Consider the following 10,666-nt stretch of genomic DNA (forward strand, 5'->3'; position numbering starts at 1 on the left):
TGTTTATAATGTGTAATGCCTCGCGCATCCTACTTGGTCTTTCAACGATGCAAAAAAACAAGACACAGAAATTTCATGAGTAAATCCATCTTGTACACAGAAAAAAAAATTGTTGTATGGTAAGTAAACACGTCTGCCTCACAGTTTTGCCATTCAGGTGTAAATCTCAGCTCTCCCATGCTCCCTTTGGATTGTTCCAGACATGACAGAACTGATTTTGTGTCCAATGTCCCTCTCCCAACAACCGTTGAGCTGACATAGGCTACACTGCTCGCTAAAGACCAGGTGAACGTACACTATCAGATTTCTGTACATCTTGATAGCCATCCAATTTGAGGGTCGCGAATGAGCTAGAACTTATCCTTGCAGTACAGGCAGTCGACAACTTGTCTATGCGACAGATATGCAAAACAGTTTGCGACGCAGTTTATTTTAAGCATTCACTACCTTGTCACAAAATTGTGTAAAAAATGTAGCATAATCAGCTTAATCAGTTCAATTTTTTATATTTTATGAAATAATAGAATGTACACGTGGACGTACTGGCGGAACTCAAGAGGGGTCGCGGGGGCACTGCCCCCCTCCCCACCAGGTGCCAGGCCAGACAATTTACTTTTAGATATTTTTTGATTATTCCAGGAATTTCTTTTCTACATTTTAACCCCAAGGAAAAAGAATAGCTCTGCCAGTCTGTGCAGCTTTGGACGCAGAACTTAGCAAGATACTGTAGATAAACGAATAATAAACTGAAGTTTCCTTTTTTCTTAATTGCAGCCTTTAGAAAATTGCATTCTACTTCTGTACATAGCGACATCGAATGAATTTGATTAATTGTTCATTCCGCAATGATGCCCCATTTTGGTTTTTAATTTTACACTGTCCCACCTTTATGCACACATATTTTCCGATGAAAATGAAAATTGTATGCGCAGGGATAAACATATCTTTTGCTGTCCGCCACTAGCAAGAGGATATTTCCTGAACCGGGAAGGGGAGTGGGGTGGAGCTGACAGCGAAAAAGAGCTCAACAGCGCCTCAGTCCCCTGAGGACACGCTGCAGCTCTCTGTGTGCTCGCGGCTATGAAAAGCAATCAGGGCCCAGCCCGCTCCCCTCCTCTTACCTCTGCCTTTAATTACAGAAAGCCCGCATCGCAGAGAAAGACTAGAGCTGCTGGGCCTCAGTGTGGCGTGTCACAACCCAGACGCAGCGGGACTCTGCATACATTGTTACTGACCAAACCCCCCTAATGGGATCATCATCAAGGTGCTTTCTAGAGCAGAGATACCAGATCAGGAAAGAAACCATTCTAGACATAAAGCTCAGTGGGACGCCTTAGAGGCTGGTTTGTCATTCATACCATGTCCTTTCTAAGCAACACCTTGCAACATCTTAAGTCCTTGATTCTGATTTATGATGATAAGGATGTGTTCGAGGTATAAAATATCAATAAGAGGCATGACCGTCACGTGAGGAGAATGGCTGGCGGCGTTGATGAGCTTTAGTTGCTTCTCTATAGACTGACTAGTGCTAGCAGAATCTTGCGCATTCGCCCAAGGCCAGAAAGCAGGAGAAGCCGCAGTGCACACACATCAGCCCCGGGAAGATAAGAGAGAGACTATGTACACAAGCTGCCGCTTTTATGGCTGCAACATAAAGCTCGAACTGCATTTTAAAACACATTTCGGGCAAAGCTGCTGGCAGAAAGATGGGGCTGAATTGTGTTACTGGGCTAAATTTCTCACACCCATTTACATTTAATGACACAACCAGGGCGAGATTTATGCACTATCTAACTAAAGTTGTATTGTATTGGAAGGATGGGTTAGTTATTCTGACCCTCCACAAGTTGAAGGTGGTCCACATTTTGGACAATTTGTGTCCTGAAGTCATTTTAGTCAATTTTAGTAACTATCAATGGGATGACTCAAAACACGAGTTCAAATTGCAATCAGGGCTAACGTCCCACCCGTGGAAAATGGATTGCGGGAATGGCGTCCAGTGTGGACTGGGCAAAACATATTACGTGAGTTACTTGCGTCGGTGGACAGTAACTGGGGAAAGTTGCTTCTTCTTTGAACATTGTGATAAATGGGTATTATTTTGAACCACAGCTATGTATACTGATAATCACCTCACCAATTTCTTGGTAGCTTTAACGCATGAATATGGGTCGTTTTCTACGCCTTCATTGTAAAAAACACAATGTGCATTTTATCAGCATAAATTTGAATTAGAAAAAAAACCACTGACATTTTTCTTTGTTGTGACATACACAATTTTCACAACAGCAAAACATGTGCCTAACTTAAAATGCTATCAAACTTGAAATGTTGCTATTTTACCCAATTTGGGTTAGTTTGACCCGGCAGTTTTAACAACAGTGCATTTACTGCCACTGTTTCACTCACTACTGCGGCCAAACCTTCTTCCTGTTTACATTTGTGCCGCCAATAAGGAAAGAGAACACGTGGATTGTTGTGACGCATTTCGGTACAGCTAGTTTCCACTCCGAGGATCGTCAAACAAGACCAGGCCGAGGAGCGCCCGCAACGATCCCCGCCTGCAAGCACACGTCACATAGCCCGGGGCCCAAAAGCGCACACGGTGCCGTCACACATGATAATGATACCCACATCAATGTGTCAATTCAATTTAACCCTCTTATAGGCTCTCTTTGACTTAATCAATGCATGGCCTTCCATCTGGTTTTCACTGCTGTCTTCACATTAGGGGAGAAGGACCCGCAAAAGGCAACTGATAAGCATTTCACGACCAGCGCCTCACTGCAGCCGCACTCAAAACGATTTAAATGGCCGTAAAACTTAAAAGCAAGAGGGTGTTCCCAGTACCTGGCACAAGCACAATGTCAACACTTTGTCTCTTTAATAAGCCAAGCATCTTACAAAGCAACACCACAACACCACGACCATGCTCGGGACACAGAGTAAACATGCTTTCTCTAAAGCTAGTGGGCTGACAGTGAAGGCATTCACACACAGTGCACCTGTATACTTCAGTGCCACCATGTGTGTCTGTGCGTGTGTGGGGGCGGGAGTCACGTAAAAGAAGAAAAATTGCAATGAGGATATATGTTTGGGATCCTTTGGAGAGGGGGAGGGGCTTCTTGGGAAGGTATGTTAACCCATATTGGGGGTTCAATATCTCATTCATGAATCATTCATTACTGGGGACTATTCGTGTCTTGTTCGTTTAGGGAGTATATAGGGAAGGGGGGTGCATATTTAAATGACGGCTCTCCCTAAATATACAACAGTAGGATTCCAAAAGACGTGCATTTTTTTTTCTCTTAAACATAACATAAATTAGCCAGTATGCAATGTGAGTGGGTATTTTTCTTTTTTTTTTTTTTTTCAAGAAAGCTGCAATGGGTGGATGAACGTGAGCACGCTATACGACAGCTGTCCCAAGGAGGCTGCTACTACACCGCATGCTCCCTTGGAATAAAATAAAATGTCTGATGGGGGAGAGCGAAAGCATGGATGGCCTTTAAATCGGTGTATAAATCAAGCACCCCAATTCAGCAACACATAACGCTCACGTTAATAGCGATGGTAATGATAAAAGAACGTTTGACTGCCTACCTCCAGAGCGTCTGCGCCACAAAAAACTGCGTCCTACTCCGCGCGTCGCAATCGGATCCTCCGCAAGAGCTTCGGGCGGAATGTGAGAAGGTGCGTCTTCTTTCCTCCCAAATGCAAACACGTCCCCCCTGCATGTCCCCCACCCACCAGCCCCGGCCAGCCAGCCTGCTTTGCTTGCTCCACCAGCCAGCAGCAGCAGCTACACCAGAATCAGAACCAGCGGCAGGAGGAGCAGCCCAGGCCTCCTCTTAGCAGGTGGACGCGCCTCTCAGTGATGGAGACACGGCAACTCTCCTCTGCCGCGCTGCTCCATGTTACGCCGCGATTCGTATTCCAGGAAGAGGCGCTCACAAGGCGGCCCGGCCCGGCCCGTCCCAGCTCCTGCCCGCCTCCTTTTCGACAACCTAGGAGTAGCTTGATGTTGCCATTGTTACGGTTCTTTTTTCCCCCCTCTCCCCTCTTCTATTTTTTTTATTATTTTTTTTTTGCAGCTGGACCTCTCCCCTCCCTTGCAGTCTGCTCACCCCTCCTCTTCCTCTTCGAGCCTTCTGGATCCGACCTATGAGCGCGCACAGGCGGCCGACGGAGGCGCGGAACAAATCAGGTGTAGGCCACTCCGGATGGGACTGTATCATAACAGGGCGACTGCAAGCACATGAATAATGAATAGGCTGCTCGTGTGTGCTGCCACGGCTGCACGTCCTGATGGTTCCACTCGTGACACTTGGATAGACACTCTGTAGCTCTCTGGGAAAATCTGCTACTTATTTGCGCTTGTAAAATAACCCGTTCAATCAAATGAGATCCGACACGAGAGATGTATGAAAAATCACTTAAAGGTGCTTTACAATATGTTCCACTAGAGTACACACAAGGCGCAGGCCATTCTGCTACTTGTCAACTGAAAATGACAGCACAGTTGCTCAGAGACAGGTATTGACCAATCACAGCTCAGTTTGTGTATATCACATGACCAAAATCAGAAAACAGGTGAGCCACGATGGTTATAGAGCACAGGTGTCAAACTCAAGGCCTGGGGGCCAGATACGGCCCGCCACATCATTTTATGTGGCCCGCGAAGACAAATTGTGCATCAAATTCGTGTGTCATTACCAGAGTTAAACCTAGACCCAAGTCTAAGTCCTTACAGACAAGCAAAACTGACCACCCTATTTATTCAAAAGAATATGTAGTTTCATGTTGTCAGGAATTATGTTCTTGTCGAATAGCCAATGCAATCAAATGAGATTCCAAATGAGTACGGAATGTAAAAGACAACAATGCAGAGTATTGATTGACGATGCTCGAATTATTTATGTTTATTTGTAAAACATGTTTAAAACTGAACCACATCATACTTAGGGCTGGGAGAAATGCATATCCTACTCTTCCTCCAACAAATGTATCCATCAATGGATTATGATATTTGTTTGTTCTTGTCCCCTTAAAATTGACCAAATAGAGATTTTCTGACACTACAACGAAATGGAGGTGAGGTCATTTAGAATCGGGAACACAGGGCAATATGGGCGTGATAATCATTTATTTTTATTTACCCATTTACGTAATGGTTTATATCACACTTTCTTGATTTTTTTTTTTTTTAATAAGTCCTCACATCCACTGGCAACAGAGCAGCCATTGATTGGCTCCGAGAGGCACTTGTGTTTGTGAACGACATAAGACCCTGGCTTATATAAAAATCAATATTAATGTTCTATGTTCTTTATTTTGAAGTTAGTATAGTGGTCAAAACATGAAGTTTGACAAACTCAAATGTTACGTGTAGAGGCGTCCTTATCACTGTTGGACATTTTACCTAGGAAAAAAGTCAGGGGTATTTGATAGAATAACCAATAGGATAATCAATTCCAAAATGGCTTATTTGTGACAGCCCTGTACCTAGAGATTTTTCTAAGATTGTATTTTTTAAGGAAAGACAGACACATCAGTCATGATGATGCAATGCAGTTGTAACTCACTGGAAAAATGATATTCAACATGTTGGCATAAGCCCGATTTTTTCCATTCATCTTTTCAATTACATAATGTGGTAGATGTGTCTTTTCAAGTTTCTTTTTAATATACTGTGCATTCTTGTATCGGCAACTCGGAATTGATAATACTGTACATCACTGGCGTATTTCTTTGCCTACTTGGGAATGTATTAAAGGTCTCTTGATATTTTCATAAAGTAGGCGTACATTGGGTGGATTGACAGATATGATTTTGTGCAGGGCATGCAGACAGACGAACGAATAGACAGACAGACACTAGAAATACAGCAAATTATTGCAACTAATAGCGAGATCTCATACCTGTGCAGACGTGAAGCTATAATGGCCTTCCAATAACACAATTGGATATTTTGGGCTCTTTGACAAACATTAAATCAAACACAGTATAAGCGCACACAATGTTGCTTCTCTTAATTGAACTTGTCTTCTTCTCGGTGCATGCACGCTGGCAAATACAATTTATTTTCCTCTCTGACGCAGACCCGCCTCGCGGCCTTTCAAATTACTTTAGAAATACTAGATGTGGAACCTTTGCTTGCTTCATTTCACTTTTCAACTGCAAGGGATTTTTTTTTTTTTAAAGCCATTAGATACCATTTGTTGCTGTCTTTATCAGAGACGTATCGAACAAGCTCAAAGCTTACTTTAATGGCTGACAAGCTAATTGTGTGTGATATGATGCAAGGAACCCGAAATATCTTTTCACGATGAAATTTAGTTGGCATTGTGTAACAAATTAATCAATAGCAAATAAATAATCCCAGCCACATCATAACAATGTTCTCTCCAAAATGTGTATCCTGTTGCAAATATGAACCACAGTTAAGAGAGAGAATGCAAACTTGGCATGGGCATCAGTTCATCAAATATTATAAATGTGCAGTGCATTAGTTGGACCAAAACATGGATTCCTAGAGTGGAAATAATGACACATTGTCTGTATTTCTGAGCAACAGCATCACTAACAAGCTGTCTTAATGCAACGCCCACACAGCTGTCTCACAACGTCACCCTACCAGACCCAAATTTTATATTTACACCAGTGCCAGGTTTCACACATTGTTCCGCCTTAATTGTTCCTTACTACATAAATATAACATCGCAATACTGCCAAGTGCGACAGATATCACTTTTGGTTTTTCATCAAGAAATTATCACAAGTATGTTCAATGCTATCATTGTAAAGTGCTTGGACAGGGTTCGTTCAATGTCATGATCGGTCATTTTATGCAGTGGTTCCCTATTTTTTCAATTATATGTACGTATATGTTGCGTCTACAGAGCAGTGATTCAGTTACTAAATTACTGAGTATAAATAAACATCTCGTAATCCTTATGACGTGGTATCTGTCCTCTAGTGACCCTCATTTGTCATTCAGCAACATCAACAGACAAGATGGGGCAGCTGCCGCATGGAAAAAAAGATTCATTCAGACGATGTGCTGATATGAATCCTGCCTGGCAACAATTGGCCATGCGTAGGAAAATTAATTGAATTCATTTCATTGCTGTTTCTGCACCTTTGTCACAGCACACAACACCTAGCAGTGATAGGTGAAAATCTGCAATATAGAGAACACATGAAAAACCTTTTTTTGAATAGTTTTAGTCACACAGAACAAAAGAGAATAAAAAATTCAGACACGGCAATGTTCTACAAAACTATTTAACTTAGTCTAATGAAAAGCCGGTAAAAAATACACAATATGAAAAAAAGACCAAAAAGTGTACCACATTAGATATTTTGGATGCTTACTAAATTGAAGTCTCCTTGAAAATAAAATCATCAGATTACTATCTGATATTGATTATCGTCGTTGTCCTGGCATGCAGCCTAGCCAAGTGATACAATGAACACAAACAAATAAATGTAAAGTAGTGACGGTAGTGAGCACTTGAAATTGCTCGCAGCAGCACTCACTGAAGATGCACTGAAATTCTTGGAGCGAAATGTTGAGAATAAAATGCAAGCAGGAAAAAAACAAAACACTGATGCTCAACAAGCCTGACAGTTGGTGTGAAACGTCCTATAAGTTATGTAAAAATGGGCCCTGAATGCTAAATTATTTCAGATTAAAACACACTTGGACCTAAATTGAATTTGACACACTGTAGTGATGGTAATGATGTCATCTAGGCATAAACCCCGGAGCGGCTCTGTAAACGGTGAATAATGGAGCAACTCCCTTGGGAAATACCACAGCAGCCACTTGTGATGTGACAATTTTAGTGGGATTCAACAGCCAGCGAGCTACACAACACGTAAAAGGGTCAAAAGAGTCGACTACGGTATGTTAGGGTTTTTCAAATTATCCTTATCGTATGATTATGTTGGAATGCAACCGGTAATAAATAACCTACCTTGTCTCATCCTACACAAGGTCGTAAAACATCCCCTGATATGTTTTGACTAGAGCACAAGGGCTTCCTATTCAGTCTACTCTTACCCCCACTCTTTCTCTTAATAAATATGTCCTTGCAGTTGGGAGATTTCAGACCTCCATTCGAACATCGCTGTACGCACAGCGACGAATGGACTCTCCACCTGCAGGTGTCTAAAAGGACTTACTTGTCTCCCGTGTGGTTCTTGCAAAATAAGTTGGAGTGAGCAAATCTCTAACACGGTATTTAACGTGAGTCATCATTTCTCGTGTACCCCCCTTACGCAATCCATGCAGTTTACAAACAAATACTGTCACATTTTAGATCCACAAATGTATAATCATAAATTCTCACAGCTATGGATAATTTAGCCTTCAATTGAATTGCATCTATGGTGTGAGTGGTTGTCTATCACACCATCAGCCACACCCACCTATTTAAGGCTTTGTTTACCACGAAAGCCCAATTCACACCGGCTGAAGAACGGAAGTCTCACCATCTTGACTGTCAAGTAACCTGCTTTAAATTGTGAATTTCTTTATTTCAAAAAAATGACAACATTTCTTACAATAAAAATAGCGAGTTGAAGCTAATTTTGATTGACGCTCTGTGACCCGTCGGACTTAATATCAAAGTCATTGTTTATCATCTCCATCTATTCTGGTGGTATAAACAAAATAGTGCTGAATAAGCGCACTTCATTTACTGTTTACCATTTAGCCCACACTTGCCTCGCCTCAGTATACGTAAGTACCCTGGCATTGGCTGGAGACTAGTTTATGGTGTACACCGCTTCTCGCCCAATATCAGCTGGGTTTGGCTCCAGCTCAACTGTGACAAGAGGGAAGACAGAATGGCTTGATGTTTTTTGCTTACAATATAATTATTTCAGATCCCTGCTGCTGGTCAGTGGTGAGAGGAAACGTGTAAAAATGTAAATACGCTCTGTAAAACAGTATGTATGCTTTAAGTGAGGCAAGCTTTCCAATTTAAAGAATAATTTCCTGTCTGTATGGTGATGTGTATTCTTGCTATGTTCAATCATTCATTGGTTTAAGGTAGAGTGCAAATTATGTGTATTCGTGTACAAGGCAATAAACGGTATGGTATTTGTGGAGGATCCGAAGGTGTCAAGATGACCTCAACAAAATATATGGGTTTATGACTGAAAACCTTTTGCCTAGTTTGAAAAGAATTGTGCCTGCAACAGTAGGATAATTTTCATGCAAGACAACAAAACATCCCACGCAGTAAAAAAAATACCACTAAATCTTTAGCTGCTATGGGTATGAAGGGAGGAAAATTTTACAGTGTGGCTGTTCTTAATGAGAACCTGAGGAACATATTGAGGATAAAATCAAGATGGTGGACAGCAATATAGGGCGAAATTTGGACATTTTCACAGAGGGGTTTATTCACTTTTGTTGTCAGCAGTTAGCAGCATTATTGTACTTTGAGGGAACAGTAAATTGACAGTTATACAAGCTGCACAATATTTTGTATTTATTTATATTTCATCACTGTGTGAATATTCATTCTCATTCTGACTAGGAGCACTGGTATCACGCACAAGGATTACGCACATAAATTTACACTCCCACACAAAACGGTGGAAATAACTACATCTTCTGTGAGGCACTGATGCATATTTATCACGGCTGAGACGCCTGCCCTTGGCCACACAGGCCTACGAGTTGCATCGAGGAGGGATGGGTGTGTGTGAGCTGGCTGTCTGGTGCAGAGGATCAACTTCCACTTTCAGACCACGGAGAGCGCGGGGGACTTAAGTAACAGGCGGTGGACGGGGGGTTGCAAATGTTTATAACCTATAAGTAGGCTTTGTAGGAGGTAGGGTGCGGCACGGTGGCTTTTTGGGTAATGTTTACATTCCGAATCCATCCACAAAGAATCACAATAGAGATCACAATTCATTAGTGGAATGATTTTCAAAGTGTGATATGCAGACTCTCTCTAGTGGTATAGAAAAGACTCATCAGCCAACAGTTCAGTTGTATTTGACTTTCAACATGATGATTAAAATTAGCATCAAGACATTTTATTTAAAACTAACTATGAAATATTTGTCTTGTGCAAAATCATGAATTTTAATCTAGGCCTGTACCAAAATATTCAGTTCCATTTATAAATGATTTTAAAAGGCCAGACCATTGGGGGGGGGGGGGGGGGGAGAAGTTAAACGCTAGATGATTGTAGAAGAACGACAACATTGTAAACCTGCCACGGTATTACGTGTAATACTTTTTAATTGAACCGTGGACAGTTTTTATTCCCATAACATAAAGCACAGCGGTAATGTTCCAACTGTGCACAATGTCACAGTGACTTTCAATAATATTAAATAAATTCTTAGGAATAAATACTTTCTGCTACTACACTACTGTGTTTGAATATTGGCTGTGATGGTGGTACTTGGATAGATGAGTATTTTATTAGGTGGTACTTGGTGTAAAAAGAAAAAAAAAGAGAATCACTGAAGGAGTGCTATATTGGCAGAAAGATGGAAATAAGAGCAGATAATCATCCCTTCTGCACAGCACAATTTGGGAAGTCTCCTTCAGCAGAAGGTCACCGTGTGTATGAGGGTCTGGCGCTCCTGCTGTGGTCCACATTACAGATGTTATGTGAGGCCTTAGCGTAACCAG

At 41.7% G+C, this 10,666-nt stretch overlaps 1 protein-coding gene across 6 annotated transcripts in view; it reads right to left on the reverse strand.

The window, feature by feature from the left end:
• The window catches only part of nexmifb (neurite extension and migration factor b), a 175,857-nt gene extending 168,657 nt beyond the window's left edge, over positions 1–7,200 (reverse strand). For 4 of the 6 annotated variants that reach the window (XM_049746883.2, XM_049746875.2, XM_049746901.2 and 1 more), the window contains exon 1: positions 3,604–7,200. The gene's annotated coding sequence lies outside the window, so the exon portion shown is untranslated. The remainder of the gene's footprint in view (positions 1–3,603) is intronic. The other 2 variants (XM_068651780.1, XM_068651778.1) reach the window with 1 other exon arrangement.
• Between the last annotated feature and the right edge of the window lie 3,466 nt (positions 7,201–10,666).

The sequence above is a fragment of the Syngnathus scovelli genome, chromosome 1 (genome assembly GCF_024217435.2).
Source record: "Syngnathus scovelli strain Florida chromosome 1, RoL_Ssco_1.2, whole genome shotgun sequence".
In the NCBI taxonomy this organism is placed as follows: Eukaryota; Metazoa; Chordata; class Actinopteri; order Syngnathiformes; family Syngnathidae; genus Syngnathus; species Syngnathus scovelli.